Source organism: Ovis aries, chromosome 1 (assembly GCF_016772045.2).
Source record: "Ovis aries strain OAR_USU_Benz2616 breed Rambouillet chromosome 1, ARS-UI_Ramb_v3.0, whole genome shotgun sequence".
Taxonomy (NCBI): Eukaryota; Metazoa; Chordata; class Mammalia; order Artiodactyla; family Bovidae; genus Ovis; species Ovis aries.
In genome coordinates, this window is record NC_056054.1 from 97988875 (window position 1) to 98006210 (window position 17336).

The 17336-nt window shown below is 43.4% G+C and overlaps 1 non-coding gene across 1 annotated transcript; it reads left to right on the plus strand.

Moving 5' to 3' along the window:
- Positions 1–605: 605 nt before the first annotated feature.
- LOC114111415 (U1 spliceosomal RNA) lies at positions 606–769 on the plus strand. The gene has a single exon (XR_003587467.1). It is a non-coding gene; the product is annotated as a U1 spliceosomal RNA (small nuclear RNA).
- The last annotated feature ends 16567 nt before the right edge of the window (positions 770–17336 follow it).

Sequence of the window (17336 nt, forward strand, 5' to 3'; positions counted from 1 at the left end):
GTGAAAGTTATATCACTCAGTCGTGCCCGACTCTGCAACCCCATGGACTGTAGCCTACCAGGATCCGTATATGGGATTTTCCAGCCAAGTGTACTGGAGTGGGTCACTAATTCCTCCTCCAGGGGATCCTCCCAACCTAGGAATGGAACCCGGGTCCCATATTGTAGGCAGACGTTTTACCGTCTGAGCCACCAATGAAGTCCGAGGTCCCTTCTATCGTTGTAAGCAGGTCGATTGCTAAGGTTGACGAAATCATGACGTCACTTCGTTGTCACAGGGGACTCGCCTTTGGTCATCTCGACTGGGGTGGGGCCGAGCTGGGACTGAAAGAGAGGCGCCGCCCTAGAGGTCCTGAATGGGGTTGGCTTATGTAAATCTTGCAGCAAATTGGTACTGTTCCCGGCGAGCCACTTTCCCGGTTACGGAAAATTTCCTGAGATTTTGTTGGATTTTTTTTTTAGAAGAGTTATTTGGAGGGCCTGAGAGGGGTGGAAAAGGAGAGGGTGTGGAGGATAGTGGAAGAGTTGCGGGGAAACGGCAAAGTCAGCGTCTGTGTACAGTGAACATGTCTAAGGCTGTGCGAGGGGGCGGGGGAACGTCAACTCATACTTACCTGGCAGAGAAGACACCGTGCTCAAGAAGGTGGTTCTTCCAGAGCGAGACTCACTTATTGTACTCTGGGTGTGTTGACCTCTGCGATTTCTTCAAACAGAGGAAACTCGTTTGCATAATTTGTGGTAGTGGGGGACTGCATGCACGCTTTCCCCTGATTATTAAGTAATAACTGTAGACTCAATCTATGTTTCCTCGCTGGTGGTTTAGTCATTAAATCATATCCGACTCTGACTTCATGGACTGTAGTTCGTTAGTAGGTTTCTGTGTCTATGATACCTTCCAAGGCAAGAATACTGGATTTCTTCTTCAGGGAATATGTTTTGACCCAAAAATCACACTCGGATCTCTTCCGTGTATGCCTCTTGCTTTTACCATGATTCAGAGGATGTTGGCAATTTGATCTCTGGTTCCTCTGCTTTTTCTGAAACCAGCTTGAACATCAGGAAGTTCACGGTTCACCTATTGCTTGAATCCTGGCTTGGAGAATTTTGAGCATTACTTTACTAGCGTGTGAGATGAGTGCAATTGTGCAGTAGTTTGAGCATTCTTTGGCATTGCCTTTCTTTGGGATTGGAATGAAAACTGACCTTTTCCAGTCCTGTGGCCACTGCTGAGTTTTTGAAATTTGCTTAACTGCTGAAACAACAAAGTCAGACTGGGGACATTAAACAAAGATTTTCAGGAGACTTGGCATCAGGTGAAGGACAGGGAGTGATCCCTGAGAGATGGGAAACAATGGCTCCAACTTATTGCATAGAGAGTTCCCAAGCGAGGCACCAGGAGCAAACTGAAAACCAGCCCAGTGGACCTTGCTGAGCTGAGAACACAAATTCCTGGATGCCAAGGGAGCTAGAGTCCATAGGACAAACTCCCAGGGAGGAGAGAGATGCTGAAGGTAATCAGGGGAGCCCTGCAAAGGAGACTCCTGCAGTGGGCAGCAAAGTACTGATCAGTGCAGCCCTGGAAGAAAACTCCCCAAAGCCAGGGGGAAATCTTTGATAGGGTCAGAGAAAACAGAAAGCCTGGATAATCCCATGGACAGAGAAGCCTAGAAGGCTACAGTCCATAGGGTCGACAAGAGTCGAACACTGAAGTGACTTGGCACGCATGCTTGCACATCCTGAAATTGAATGCTCTTTTTAACTTTCTGATTTCTTGTTAGGTGGCCTGAGTATTTATAAAATTTTCTAACAACCATTTTTGTTGAAGTTTACATTTATAGCAATACGATTTTTTTGGCAATATAATTTATTTTTATAAAGTGGCAACTTGGAAAAGACTGGTCCCTTCAATGAGCAAACAAGGGTAAATGCAATTTTATCTCAAAGTCAGCTTGAATATGAAACTATGGATCTCACTTTCCTCAAGGTGAACGGTCAGATGCCTCAGGCATTTGTCCCCAAGGGCTTGGATCTCTGCTATAAATGGGACAAGGGTAAAATGGGGTCAGATGGGCCTGGTCTTCAATTCTAGAGTCCTCCAATTGTGCTCCTCTGCATTAGTCACTGGAGCGGAAACATGCATGTTCTTCTGCTCTTTCCTACTTCTGTATTTGGGGTCAAAGTTATACAGCTCTGTGTGTTCTACCCCTCAAGCTGATCGTTTTAAGAATCACCTGGGAGAGTTGGTACCATACAAGTCACAGTCCTCATGTGCAGCAATTCTGACTCAGCAAGTTGAAGTGGGAACTAAAATCTATTTGATAAAAGTACTCGATGTGCACTTAATTTTACCCACTGCCTAAAACAAAATGCGCAAAATTGAAGAGCACAAATCAATGAATTCGACATACGTATGCATTGTATAATCACCATGCAAATCAAGATATAGAACATCGTCCTCCACTCCCCAAAGTTCTGCCATGTTACTTGCTAGTCAATCCCCATCAGCTGGAGATAAATATGTTCTGAATCCTCTCATCATAGATTAATCTTCCTTATTCTTGCACTTCATATGGATGAATGATGCTGTATGTTGTCTTTTTTTTTCCTCTGTTCTTTCATTCAGTTTTGAGGTTCAGTCTTAACTGGTCATGTCAATAATTTGGCTTTATTTTTATGCTAAGAAATACCCTGTTTTATGATTACAGCACAACTGGATTTTCCATTTTTCTCATGATGAACAGATCTCTTTTTGTTTATTAGGCACAAAGTAAGTATGAATAACTGTACACCAGTTATTTTGTCTAGATATCCATTTGGGTACATATACCTAAGTTGAGAATTGCTTGATCATTGAGTAGAAACTGACCCAGACCTTGCAAAGCAGTTGTGTCATTTTACATTTCCTCTCAAATATAAGCTTGATCCAGTTTCTGTACATTCCCACAAACTTAGTATTGTCAATCTTTTAAATTTTAGCCATTCTGGTGTCTGTAGCAGTTTCTAATTTTGGTTTCCAAAAGTTAATTTGTCATTTGGATATCTGCTACTATAAAGTGCCACTTCAAATATTCAGCTCATTAATAAACTATATTATTTGTAATTTTCTTTGTGATTTGTTTAATTTTTTATATATTTTGAGAAGTCTCTTGTCAGATATACATACTGCAAGTAATACATATGGTCTATGACTCGCCTTTTCACTTTTTAAGAATATAATTGCTTTACAAAGTTGCATTAGATTCTGCTGTACAATGAAGAGGATTGGCTAAATGCATATATATACGTCCTCTACCTCTTGGACTTCCCTTCAACCCCCACTCCCATCCTACCCATCTAGGTCCTCACAGAGCACAGAACTAAGCCACTTGTGCTATACAGCAGCTTCCCACTTGATCTCTATTTCATACATGGTAGTGTATATAAGTAGCAAATTATGTTAAGTTTAAAGACTTAATATTTCATGAAATTCAGTTTAATTTTTTCAATCTATGGCAAGTGCCTCGGCATTATGTATAAGTAATTTTTGTTTTTGCCTTAGTTAAGAAAGGGATTCTCTGATAGCTCAGCTGGTAAAGAATCCGCCTGCAATGCGGGAGACCCTGGTTCAATCCCCAGGTCAGGAAGATCCACTGGAGAAGGGACAGGCTACTCACTTCAGGATTCTGTGTAGTCCATGGGGTCACAAAGAGTTGGACATGACTGAGCAACTTTCACTTTCACTTTAGTCAAGAAAACATTTCTATTATCCTTTTAAAAGCACTGTAATTTAAAAACAATGTTTCTAATTAACTTTATGGAGAGAAGTGCATTTAATATTAAATTATTTATAAATGAACAGTCATTTGTCGTAGCATATTTTGCAGAAAAATAATTTATTATCCCCCTACACATATTGGTGACTTTATTTTAAAAAATCAAATAATTGGAGATGTGTAAACTTTTTACTCTGTACTCTTTCACATTCATATATTTGTGTTTATTTACACTAGTATTATAGCATTTTAATTGTTGTTCAGTCACTAAGTTGTCAGACTCTTTGCAACCTCATGTACTACAATGTGCCAGGCTTCCCTGTCCCTCACTATCTTCTGGAGTTTGCTCATGTCCATTGAGTTGGTGATATCATCCAACCATCTCATCCTCTGTTGCCCCCTCCTCCTCCTGCCCTCAATCTTTCCCAGAATCAGGATCTTTTCCAGTGAGTCAGCTCTTTGAATCAGTATCAGCAAAGTATTGGAGTTTCGCTTTTGCATCAATCCTTCCAATAAATATTCAAGGTTGATTTCCTTTAGGATTGACTGGTTTGATCTCCTTGCAGTCCAAGAGACTCTCAAGAGTCTTCTCCAGCACCACAATTCAAAAGCATCAGTTCTTTGGCACTCAACCTTCTTTATGGACCAACTCTCACATCTGTACATAAATGCTGGAAAAAACATAGCTTTGACTATACAGACCTTTGTCAGAGAAGTGGTGTCTCCACTTTTTAATACACTGTACGGTTTGTCAAAGCTTTTCTTCCAAGGAGTAAGTGTCTTTTAATTCATGGATACAGTCACCAGAGTCCACTGTGAAGGAAACAGCAACCCACTCCAGTATTCTTGCCTGGAGAGCCCCACTGACAGTATGAAAAGAGCATCCTATTGTCTCAATGTAAACTAGGAATTTGCTTTCCCCCTTTTTTACTTTAGTTACTTGCTCCAAAATTAGGAATAAAACACCAAGTTCTATAATTCTGGGAATAAGATTGATATAGAAATAATTTTTTATATGGAGAAAGTCTGGAAAGTAGCTTATAAGAGAGGAAACCATTAATCATGAATCATTATGACAAGCATGAACCTATAAGACAAATGCAACTTGCCTCCTTATCTCTCCAGCTGGCCAAGACATCATCAGTAGCTACCGATACTAGCAGTTTTCTCTAGAGACTGGCAGAGCTGACTGCTTTGAGCCAACATGGAGCCCAGGTGCTAGCTGTATCCTGAAAGGCTCAAATCTGGCTGAGAACCAGGATTTGGGGGCCAGGAGAGACATACAATTGTTGGGAAAATGAGAAAGGGGACCAGACCACCCACGTGGTCATGGTAGCCAGCACTGATCATCTCTTCCAGTGAACCCACCATCCACTACACCTCTCATGATTTTGTTGTTATTAGATGGAGAACTCCATGAAATTGGGGATAATATTTCATCCATCACTGTGTGCATGACTCCTGGCACTGATTCACACACTGACGAGGCTCTCAGAAACATTTGTTCACTGACTGGATAAACATGGTTACAAGTCTTCACTCATCTCAGTTACGTTCCTGTACAACTGTGCAATCAGGGATGCTCTACTTTCTCCCAGGATGTAGCAATCCCCTTCCTTAGAGAAAAGCCTGACTATACTATCCTTGCCCTAGGACACTCACCTGAGCTGACTCTGAAAATATGACTGTCCTCAGGGATTCTTCTCAACGGTTCACACTGTCATTAGGAACAGATGTCCTTAGCATATCCTCCCATCCTCTGGTGGCCATGATATCCCACCTGAGGAGAGCCACCACATTTGGTTGACACTATGTACTTGTATTCATCCTCTCATTGTTTAAACTCCTCATGGATATAACTGATATCTGAACTCTAAGTTGTTAACACAGCATAAGGCAAATTAAACATTCAACATATAGTGAACAGATGCTGTGTGTAAAGCCCCCAAACTATAAATCCAGAAGAATATTATTACCATTTCTGCTTCAGAAACAGGGTCCCATTAATCTGGCCCCTGGTATGAATACATATCTCTAATTCTTCTCCAAACATCATTTATCCACCTTATTGCACACTTCCTTGGAGGACATCCACTGTGTAGCCACTTCCAAGTTTGAGGCTGGGGGTCTAGGGCAGAGCCTCAAGGTGCCATTGTCCTCCTCCTGGAACTGGTGCTCCCAGCAGTATAAACCAACACTGATCCAGCGTGTGGATCTCCTTGGCAGGTGCACAGGCTCACAGTGGACTAAGTTACTCTCTGGGTCCTTCCTGCTCAGCTCAGGCTGCTCCTTGAGGACTTGGATGATACTGTGCATTCCTCACTTCCTCTTGAATTTTCAAAGCTCAACTTGTCTTTATCCTCACCTCCCTTGGCAAACAGCTCCTCGACCATTACTTTGCTTTTCTTTGGGGTTTCTCATCCTCCAATACCGTTGATTTCCTTTCTTCCATCTCCTGAGTTCTGTGTTTCCAGTGTGTGGGCTCAGTTGAGGCTCCTGCAGGAGACACACAGAGAAGGAACCAAGGTCAGGTCTTGGCTGCAGGTTCCAACACATACTTAACATGCATCTCAGTCTCTCATGCACTCAGAAAAAAATCTCAGAAGGAAGGGAATTTGGAGAATTTGAATGACCTCATCTTACTGATGAAGAAACTGAGGCCCAGAGATTGGAGATTTCCCCTAAATTCCACCACCACTTGCCACTGTAGAGCCACCACAAAAACTCTGGGCACAAGTTTTTCTGTCCAAAAGCACTAGGAATCCAAGGTTGAATTTCAGGGGGCATTAGATAAAGCATACGTACTTCCACTCTTGAAAATAGCTGAAGGATATTTCCCCAAAAAAAAACGTTGATCTCTGTTCAATAGTCCTATATTTATACTGTCTTCCATCTTGGCTGACACACTAGGACCAAGGAATATATGATTATTAAATACATCACTGTCATTTGGGCTTCCCTGGGAGCTCAGCTGGTAAAGAATCTGCCTGCAATGCAGGAGACCTCAGTTCGATTCCTGGGTCGGCAAGATCCCTTGGAGAAGGGATAGACTACCCACTCCAGTATTCATGGGCTTCCCTGGTGGCTCAGATGGTAAAGAACCCGCCTGCCATGGGGGAGACCTGGTTTTGATTCCTGGACTGGGATCATATATTTAATAATATATGATTATGAAATACATCACAGTCATTATTAAAAATACATATGTGGAGATTCCCTGGTGGCTGAGCGGTGAAGAATTCGCCTGCCAATGCAGGAGACATGGGTTCCACCCCTGATCCGGGAAGATCCCACATGCCACAGACCAGCTAGGCCTGTGGGCCACAACTACTGAGCCTGTGCCCTAGGGCCTGGGAGCCACGACTGCTGAGCCCACGTGCTGAGCCCGGGACCCACAACAAGAGAAGCCACGGCAATAAGAAGCCCCCACACCACAACTGGAGAGGAGCCCCAGGTCTCCACAACTAGAGAAAAGCGCACAGAGCAACAGCGACCCAGCACAGCCAAAAATAAAACAAAACTAAAATAATAATGATATATATGTGATTCACTGTGAAACAACTGACTCTTGTGCTCACGGTCATCTTCCTGAGAGCAGGTGCTCTGTGTACCTTGTTCACCCAGGGCCTCCCCAAGAGCCTGCCTGATACAAGATTCAGCAAATACTTGTCAAGCAGATCAATACAAATCATCAGGAATCATTAACTCTTACTGATGTCTTCTCTTCCCTACCCTATTTCCATCAGATGCAAATACCAATTCCATCATGTACCAAGTTTGCTTTACATGGTGATTTCATTACCCTCTTTGAGCATATGGATCTCGTATATGATAGAAAAGAATGTAGCATGTAAACTAAAGAAAGTGGTACTAACCTTGGATGATTAACTATGATATCATAAAGGAGACAGGCCCTAATCCTCAGACACTGGCTGTACAGTATAGAAAATCTACACCACAGACACTACAGGGCCTGTTATAAACTTGGGGGTGAGGCTCAAGAAGCTGTATTTCAGACAAAAATTCCAGGGAGATTCTCATGCAAGGAAAAAGCCCCAACATTAAACAAATGGCCTAGAATTGAGACACCCTCAAAACCTAGTGGCAACAAGAATGACTCAGCTTAAGTACAGCAAGTCCCTTATCAAGAGGGACTCTCAAGGGGAAATGTCTCCTTGTCCAGGATGGGTGCATAACCCTGCCTAGCCCCACTCTCCTCTAGGACAGAACTGAGCAGCAGTGGCCAGGGGTACGTGATGAGACCTCAGGAAGGGAGCATAATTGGGGACCTATCCTCAGGCTCCTCCATGTACCAGCTTCACCCCAAACCCTCAGGTAAACACAAACCCAAGTAGGTCAGCCTGTGAAATGAAGTCTCATTTAGGATCCACCCCTTTCCTACCAGGGCAGCATTTTCCATGTCTCCTCTAGTCCCTGCTCACAGAGTAGGAATAAGGGAAGCGGCCCTGGCAGTGCTGAGTCCTTCCAGGCACATCATTTTCCCCACCCTGGGCCTCAGGGTGGAGCAGGGGTGTGAGAGAGTCAGTGACCTCTGTGCTCTCACACTCGTGTCCTTCTCAGTGCCTGCTCCCTGGTCCCGTCCCAGCCCACTCTCAGACCCTTCCAGAATGCCCGGCGCCAACATTCACAGAACATCTTCCATTAACAAGAGTTATTACAGAAAGAGGGGTTGTTTCTACACAGATCCTCACCCCATAAACATATCCTGTGTACAAACCCAATTCAAACTCTCCTCTGACTTCTAGCTCCCTGGTCTCCACCTGGTGGAGAGGTGCAGCCACACAGGGGAATGCTGGGATGCAGCCCAGTTCCAACAGAAGAGAACTGGGATTCTCAGAAAAAGGCTGTATCCAGGCAAAATGAGGCTTTTGATGGGGTTGGTCATTAGCACCCATCCCACTGCTCTTTTGTACATCTTTTTTCTTTTCTTGGAGGTATTTTTTCCAACTCTCTAATCAGCTGTCAGACCCTACTTAGTGCCATACTGACAAGGATGAAGTCACACAGGAGATATTATGCAAACACAGATGCAGCCATTCATGTAGTAGATAATAGTGCTGAGATTTAAGTGGCATTTCCAAATCAGGGTTAGCTGCCATGCTGGAGGAAGAAGAGCTGGAGAAAACGCGTTAATGCTGCTCGCAAATTAGCACGAAACAGAACAACCCATGACACCCTCTGAGATGGGATGTCCACTTGAGTTACCAGCTTGAAGGGTCAAAACCGGCAAGTATTCAAAACTTTAGGAACCAGAGGCAATGGCCCTTATGAGATAATGGAATGGGTAGTTGAACCTTTAACAAGCAGACAGTAACACCATCACTTCTCCTCTGAAAGAAGACCATATCCCAGATCCCTCTGAAAACAGGGGAGCTTTCTTCCTTTCCTATTAAAAGTGATCCAAGGGAAGCACTGAATACCAGCCATTAACCACTTAGGATGAATTGACCTGATGCCTTCTTCAGCAATCAATGCAAAGAAATAGAGGAAAACAACGGAATGGGAAAGACTAGAGATCTCTTCAAGAAAATTAGAGATACCAAGGGAACATTTCATGCAAAGATGGGCTCGATAAAGGACAGAAATGGTATGGACCTAACAGAAACAGAAGATATTAAGAAGAGATGGAAAGAATACACAGAAGAACTGTACCAAAAGGATCTTCACAACCCGGATAATCACGATGGTGTGATCACTCATCTAGAGCCAGACATCTTGGAATGTGAAGTCAAGTGTGCCTTAGAAAGCATCACTATGAACAAAGCTGTGGAGGTGATGGAATTCCAGTAGAGCTATTTCAAATCCTGAAAGATGATGCTGTGAAAGTGCTGCACTCAATATGCCAGCACATTTGGAAAACTCAGCAGAGGCCACAGGACTGGAAAAGGTCAGTTTTCATTCCAATCCCAAAGAAAGGCAATGCCAAAGAATGCTCAAACTACTGTACAATTGCACTCATCTCACACGCTAGTAAAGTAATGCTCAAAATTCTCCAAGCCAGGCTTCAGCAATACGTGAACCGTGAACTTCCATATGTTCAAGCTGGTTTTAGAAAAGGCAGAGGAACCAGAGATCAAATTGCCAACATCCGCTGGATCATGGAAAAAGCAAGAGAGTGCCAGAAAAACATCTATTTCTACTTTATTGACTATGCCAAAGCCTTTGACTGTGTGGATCACAATAAACTGTGGAAAATTCTGAAAGAGATGGGAATACCAGACCACCTAACCTGCCTTTTGAGAAATCTGTATGCAGGCCAGGAAGCAACAGTTAGAGCTGGACATGGAACAACAGACTGGTTCCAAATAGGAAAAGGAGTACGTCAAGGCTGTATATTGTCACCCTGCTCATTTAACTTCTATGCAGAGTACATCATGAGAAACGCTGGACTGGAAGAAGCACAAGCTGGAATCGAGATTGCCGGGAGAAATATCAATAACCTCAGATATGCAGATGACACCACCCTTATGGCAGAAAGTGAAGAGGAGCTAAAAAGCCTCTTGATAAAAGTAAAAGAGGAGAGTGAAAAAGTTGGCTCAAAGATCAACATTCAGAAAATGAAGATCATGGCATCTGGTCCCATCACTCCATGGGAAATAGATGGAGAAACAGTAAAAAGAGTGTCAGACTTTATTTTGGGGGGCTCCAAAATCACTGCAGATGGTGACTGCAGCCATGAAATTAAAAGATGCTTACTCCTTGGAAGAAAAGTTATGACCAACCTAGATAGTATATTCAAAAGCAGAAACATTACTTTGCCAACTAAGGTCCGTCTAGTCAAGGCTATGGTTTTTCCTGTGGTCATGTATGGATATGAGAGTTGGACTGTGAAGAAGGCTGAGCGCCAAAGAATTGATGCTTTTGAACTGTGGGGTTAGAGAAGACTCTTGAGAGTCCCTTGGACTGCAAGGAGGTCCAACCAGTCCATTCTGAAGGAGATCAACCCTGGGATTTCTTTGGAAGGAATGATGCTGAGGCTGAAACTCCAGTACTTTGGCCACCTCATGCGAAAAGTTGACTTATTGGAAAAGACTCTGATGCTGGGAGGGATTGGAGGCAGGAGGAGAAGGGGATGACCGAGGATGAGATGGCTGGATGGCATCACTGACTCAATGAACGGGAGTCTGAGTGAACTCCGGGAGTGGTGATGGACAGGGAGGCTTGGCGTGCTGTGATTCATGGGGTCGCAAAGAGTTGGACACGACTGAGCGACTGAACTGAACTGACGCAATTTTACCTCAGGCCTTCGCACCATGTGTGGAGGAAGGGCTTTGCTCCTTGCTAAGGAAAGTTCAGTCAAGCCTTAGTAAAAGGAAAAGTATTAGGTCAGAGTGAGATCTTCCCTGTGACACTCAAAGTCAATGCAGGAAATAGCCACACCTGTCTAGATGTTAAGCCATAGACCACAGACTGCAGTTATTTTTCTAAGCCATGTGAAATCTTTTACACTTACTAGTTACCATGGTAACTGTGTGTGTATATATATATATATATGTATATATAACTGTGTATATACACACAGCTATATATATATACAACTATATATATATTTACAACTCTCTTATACACACCCCAGTATGGCCACTGGGGCTTGCTTAGCATCACCTGTCCTGTTTTTGAAACCAATTCACTCTTTAAACAAGTTCACCTAAACTCCTGATGTCTATATGAGAGATGACAGTGATATTTAGGGATCTTGCTGGCCAAGCCACATCCGCAACCCACGTGGGCCCCACTAGTGACCAAGATGTTCCATCTCCACCTCCTCCTCTCCTGCTTGGCGGCTGCAGGGGCTGACCTGCTAGAGGAGCATTTTGGTGAAATCTAGAACCTGCGCCATCGCCTAGAGGAGTCCATCTGCCTTAACAACTGCCTACGGGAGCAGCTGGAACACAGGCTCAGCTCCACTGCCCGAGGAAGCAGTAGGAGAGGCCCAGGGCTTCCTATTTCTGGTCCATTTAGGGAGAATCTGAAGGTTGCCCTTGAGAAGAGCTTCACAGATTTCAAAGCACTGTGGTCTGCTTTCCTCCACTTGCTCCTTACAGTCAGCAAGGCTGCAGGGCGTGGAGGTGGGGGGAGCGTGGGCAAGTCCCATTCCCTGCTCTTTGTTGCTGTATCTGAGCTCAGAGAGTAACTCTCCTCACTGCAGATATAACCAAGTCTGGTCCCCAGAATCCTGATTTCTCATCCATCTTAATCTGTTCATTTGCTGCCTGCTGACTTCTGTGCCCTGGTCCTGTGATTGGCAAGTGGTGGAGCCAGGTCTGCAGGGCCTCCCCCAGCCCTCACGAAGGTTTACCACCCTCTCCTCCAGGCTCTGACACTGAGGAGCCGGCCCTTCCCCATGTCCTTGTCCTACCCACACAGTAGCAGCAGCAGCTATTTAGGAGAAAGAGCCTCCTGAATAGCTCACCCAGGGCATATGAAATGCACACAAAGAACCCACACAAAGGAGCTGCAGGAAAGCCAGGCATTCTACCTACCAGGCCTTACGCCCAGGACATGAGTCCTCAGGGTTTTCTGCTGGGTTGGGACAGTGTCTTTGGAGACAGAGAAACAGTAACACAGAAAGCCTCTGTCACTCAAAGGTGTAACTTACCTGCTTGCACTTCCCAGGACAGGCTCTACCTCTAACTTCTATAGTCCAGGCCCGGAGTCCACACCTCAGCTCTGCAATGAGAACAGAGTCCTTAGGGAATAGGTCACTCTCAGGCCCCTTTTCTCCCTAGCCACACCAATCTCCAATTTTAGAAGCAAAGAGAGAAGGTGGAGAGAACAGATCTATACAGACCCACAGACCCAAATTTTTATAGCTATTCTCAGTCTAGAAAACATCCTCTCCTTCCTGCAGAAGACCATGTCTGTATGCACATGCTTCATACCAAGCACTTCTTTCCCTAGAAAATCACAAAAGCCATCCTTTTGCTCCCAAGTGAATTGGAGAGTGAACTGACCCTTGAAGAGGAAGTGGTAGGTCTGGCTACCTGGTGTGCAGTGGCTAAAAACTGTGGTTCTTAAATTTAGAGTGCCTTAGAATCAGCTGTGGAGATTATAGAAGCTATTTCCTGGGTTTCAATTCTGAGATTTAGTTGGTATGGAGTCCTAGAGTCTGAATTTTTCACATAAGCATAACCATAAGTTTCTGATGCAGGTGAGCTGCATATCACAGTTTAAAACCTGTTGTTCTGTAACACTAATTCAGCCCTATAAATAAGTTTGTTTTCCTTTGAGAATTTTTAATTGAAAAGTGGATAAGTCACACCACAAATTAACATAAAGATCTTAAATCATTCCCTAGAAAAAGTTCCTAGTTACATTCTTTCACCTTCCAGAATTAAAATCAAGTGCTCAATCCACAATTACTTCCTAATAACAGCTGAAAAAGTAAAACAAACAACAAACAAACATTCTACCACCACCATCAATAACAAAAAGTTCCATCAAAAGACTCATGCCTGAGACTTCCCTCGTGGTCCAGTGGCTCAGACTCTGCGCTCCCAATGCAGGGGGCCTGGGTTTGATCCCTGGTCAGGAAACTAGATCCCACATGTCACAACTAAGATCCAGCACAGCTAAATATTAAAAAAAAAAAAAAAAGACTCATGTGTGAGGTAGACCATGCCCCAGTTTTATAGTAGATGAAGTGATATCAACTTCTGTTACACTTGTTTAAGTATTTTCCATAAGTGCTTTTGGCCATCACCACTGAGGAACTCATTGGCAGAAGCAGCAAAATGGGTGAGAAGTCAGCTAAACTATGAAGTAATTAGTTAAAGACAAAGTAGGAAAATTCGAGGACCTCTATCCCTGTGGTGAGTCAAGCATCCCAGCAACTCTTCCTTCATCCCTGTGCTGCCGTGGCTGCTAGGAATTGATAATATAATCAGTAATCAATGGCGAACTCAAGCAACGCTTTTAAGAACTTCATTTTATGGACATAACATTTATGAAAACAACAGCATATGAATAAAGTAAATCTCAGACTGGTCAAAATCCAGCCACAAATTACTTTGGGGGAAAATTTCTAAAAGCCTTTCTTGTGTTTCACACTTTGAAAAGTAGTTTTTGGCTGTAAAAAATGCAAAACAAACAAACAACTATCTTTGAAATGGAGAATTCTGCAAAATTTAACTTTTCATGAAGTGTATTCTTTCCTTCTATATGTTGGAATCCATTCTTAAAGGCAAATGAGATCAATCTGTGTCACCACCACTGTCTTCCAGTTTGCTGTAATTCAAATGACAAACATGCTGAGTTTACCTGCATAGGAAATAGGGTGAGAGTCCTTGAGGGAAAAAAAAAAAGAAAGAAAAGTAAAAAAGACACCTAATGTAATGCTTCAAACATGTAACAATATCTCTTGACCTTCAACCTAAAACAGACAGATAACTTAAAGATTCATACAGGGTTCATTATATCCCCCATCTTATTACTGCTAAAGTGAATATGCTAGACACATTGAATTGGGGTTCTATGTCTGTTGTAACGAGTGACCATGAGTTTAGCATCTTAAAAGAACACACTTTTATCATCTTAGAGTTCTGTAGATTAGGGGTCCAACAAAGATCTCATTGGACTAAAATCAAAATGTTGACAGGACTGCCTTATCTTCTGGAGGCTCTAAGAGATAACCTGTTAACTTGCATTGTCTAAAAAGATTTTAGAGCCCTCCCACATTCCTTGGCTTCTGCCCTCTTCATCCATCTTCTAAACTAGAAACTCAAAGTGAGGTAGAGTCCTCACTTTGCCTCATTCTGACCTGAAGGCCCTGTGTAATTACAGGGTATCCATCTGAATAGTCCAGGGTCATCTCCTCGTCTCAAAGTCTGTGTCCTAACCACAACTGCAAAGTTTCTTTTTCTAATATATTCACAGGTTTTGAGAATTACAGCAGGGACAATCTAGAGGGGCAGTATTCTGCCACTGACAATGGTGTTAACTAAGGTGCTAATTAATATTGAAACTAAGAACAAAAATTGTTTACTTTCAACAAAGTTTAGTAAAATTAAGATGCTTTGTGAAGGTGCAATGCAGAACAGTAAAGACAAAGTCAAATCAGAACCCTAGAAGTGCTCCATTGATGACCATTATATTACACAAGGGCTAGTCATTTTAGGTTCCTTTTCTCAGATGGTGATTACCCTGCCTCCCAGATTGAGTTTGAGGATATAAATTTCATCTGAGCCTAAAAGCCTGTGATGGAGAAAGTGAAGGTGGTGATGGAGTCGCTAAACCTAGAACCCTACTCTCCTTTGACTATGAAATTTCAGTTGATCTCCATGGAACAGATGGGACGATTTTCTCAGACTTAGCCTTGCATGAACACAGGAGACTCTGGTCGATCCCTGGATTAGGATGATCCCCTAGAGGAGGAAATGGCAACTCTTTCCAGTATTCTTGCCTGAAAAATCCTATGGACAGAGGAGCCTGGCAAATTGCAGTCCAAAGGGTCACAAAGAGTTGGACATGACAGAGCACACACCCACAAACTTGTTTTAAAAAAAGAAAGCAAACTCTAAGAAGACCTTTGGTGCAAGTCACTGTTACATGGAATAACTTACACTATGAAATCCTAAACCAGGTGACCAAACGTCATTCTAAAGTCACAGATCATCCTTAGCAAGAGAAAGCGGGCTGTAAGTACTATGTACAGGAACAAAACTGAGACAGATCCCACCAAGGCCCAGGTAGGAGAATATGCTTAGGCCAATGGCTAAGTAACCTCCTGTATTAGTCAGCTTGGGCTGCCATACAAAATTACTGTCGACTGGCTGGCTTAACCATCAACCTGTTTTCACACATTCTGGAGGCTAGATGTCCAAATCAAGATTGATGGTTGTGCCAATTCAGTTTCTGATGCAAGCACTCTTCCTGGCTTGCAGATAGCAGATGCCTCGATGGCTCCTCACAGGCCTTTTCTTATTGGTTGAGCTGGGGTAGGGCACCTCTTAATAAAGGTGAAAGAGAAGAGTGTAAAAGCTGGCTTAAAACTCAACATTCAGAAAACTAAGATCATGGTCCCATCACTTCATGGTAAATAGATGAGGAAACTGGAAACTGTGACAGACTTTATTTTCTTAGTCTCCAAAATCACTGCAGATGGTGACTGCAGCCATGAAATTCAAAGATGCTTGCTCCTTGGAAGAAAAGCAATGGATAAACCTAGACAGTGTATTGAAAAGCAGAGACATTACTTTGCTGATGAAGGTCTGTCTAGTCAAAGCTATGGTTTTTCAAGTAGTCATGTATGGATATGAGAGCTGGACAATAAAAAAGGCTGAGTGTCGAAGGACTGATGCCTTCAAACTGTGGTACTGGAGAGACTCTTGAGAGTCTCTTGGATTGCAAGGAGATCAAACCAATCATTCTTAAAGGAAATCAGGACTGAGTATTCATTGGAAGGACTGATGCTGAAGCTCCAATACTTTGGCCACCTGATGTGAAGAGCTGACTCACTGGAAAAGATCCTGATGCTGGGAAAGATTGAAGGCGGAAGGAGAAAGGGATGACAGAGGATGAGATGGTTGGATGGATCACCGACTCTATGGAGATGAGTTTGAGTAGACTCTGGGAGATGGTGACGGACAGGGAAGCCTGGCGTGCTGCTGCAATCCATGGGGTCGCAAAGAGTCAGACGCGACTGAGTGACTGAACAACAACAACAAGGGCAGGAGCCTAAGCTCTCCAGTATCTTTTCTCATAAGAACACTAATCCTATCCAATCAGGACCCCAAGACTATGGTCTCATTTAATCTTAATTACTTCCTTAAAATGCCTTCTCCAAATACAGCCCCACAGGGATTAGAGTTCAAGATATGAATTAGGTGTGGGGTGGGGGGGCACATGCATTCAGTTCCTAACATCCTCCCCAGCCTCCTCCCCACATGAAGGCATTTGCAGCTCTCAGCTCTGGTCCCTGGGAACTGCCCAAGCACTGGGTCCTCAGATTCCTCTCCCCACAGACTTTCTCCCCTCTCTGTGACTCCAGTGCCTCAACACGGGGCTCAGCTGTTGACTGGCTGACACTCAGAAGCAGTGGACTGACTTGCTTTCACCTGATCACTTTCAGAAGAGAGCTTATACTTGCAGAAATGTGTTCACTGAGGAGACTGGCTGTGGTGGCAGAATAATGCTTCCCCAAAGATTTTCACATCCTGATCCCTGGAATTTGTGATTATGTTACTTGACATAGCAGAAGAAACTTTGCTGGTGTGATTAAATTAAGGACCTTGAGATGGGGGGCTCATGAAATCACAGAGATCCATATAGAGGGAGGATGGAGAGTTGGTATCAGAATAATGTGTTGTGAGAATAATTTGATCAGTTGTGACTGGTTTGAAGATGGAAAAGAGCTATGAGAGTGAAATGTGGGGATCTTCTAGAGGCTGGACAATGCAAAGAAATAGATTCTCCCCTAGAGCTTCCAGGAAGAAACTCAACCCAATTGGCACATTGATTGTAGCCCAGGGAGATGCATCTTGGACTGCTGATCTCCAGAACCATAAAATAATAAACGTGTGATAAGACACTAAGTGTGTGGTAATGTGTTACAGTAGCAATAGGA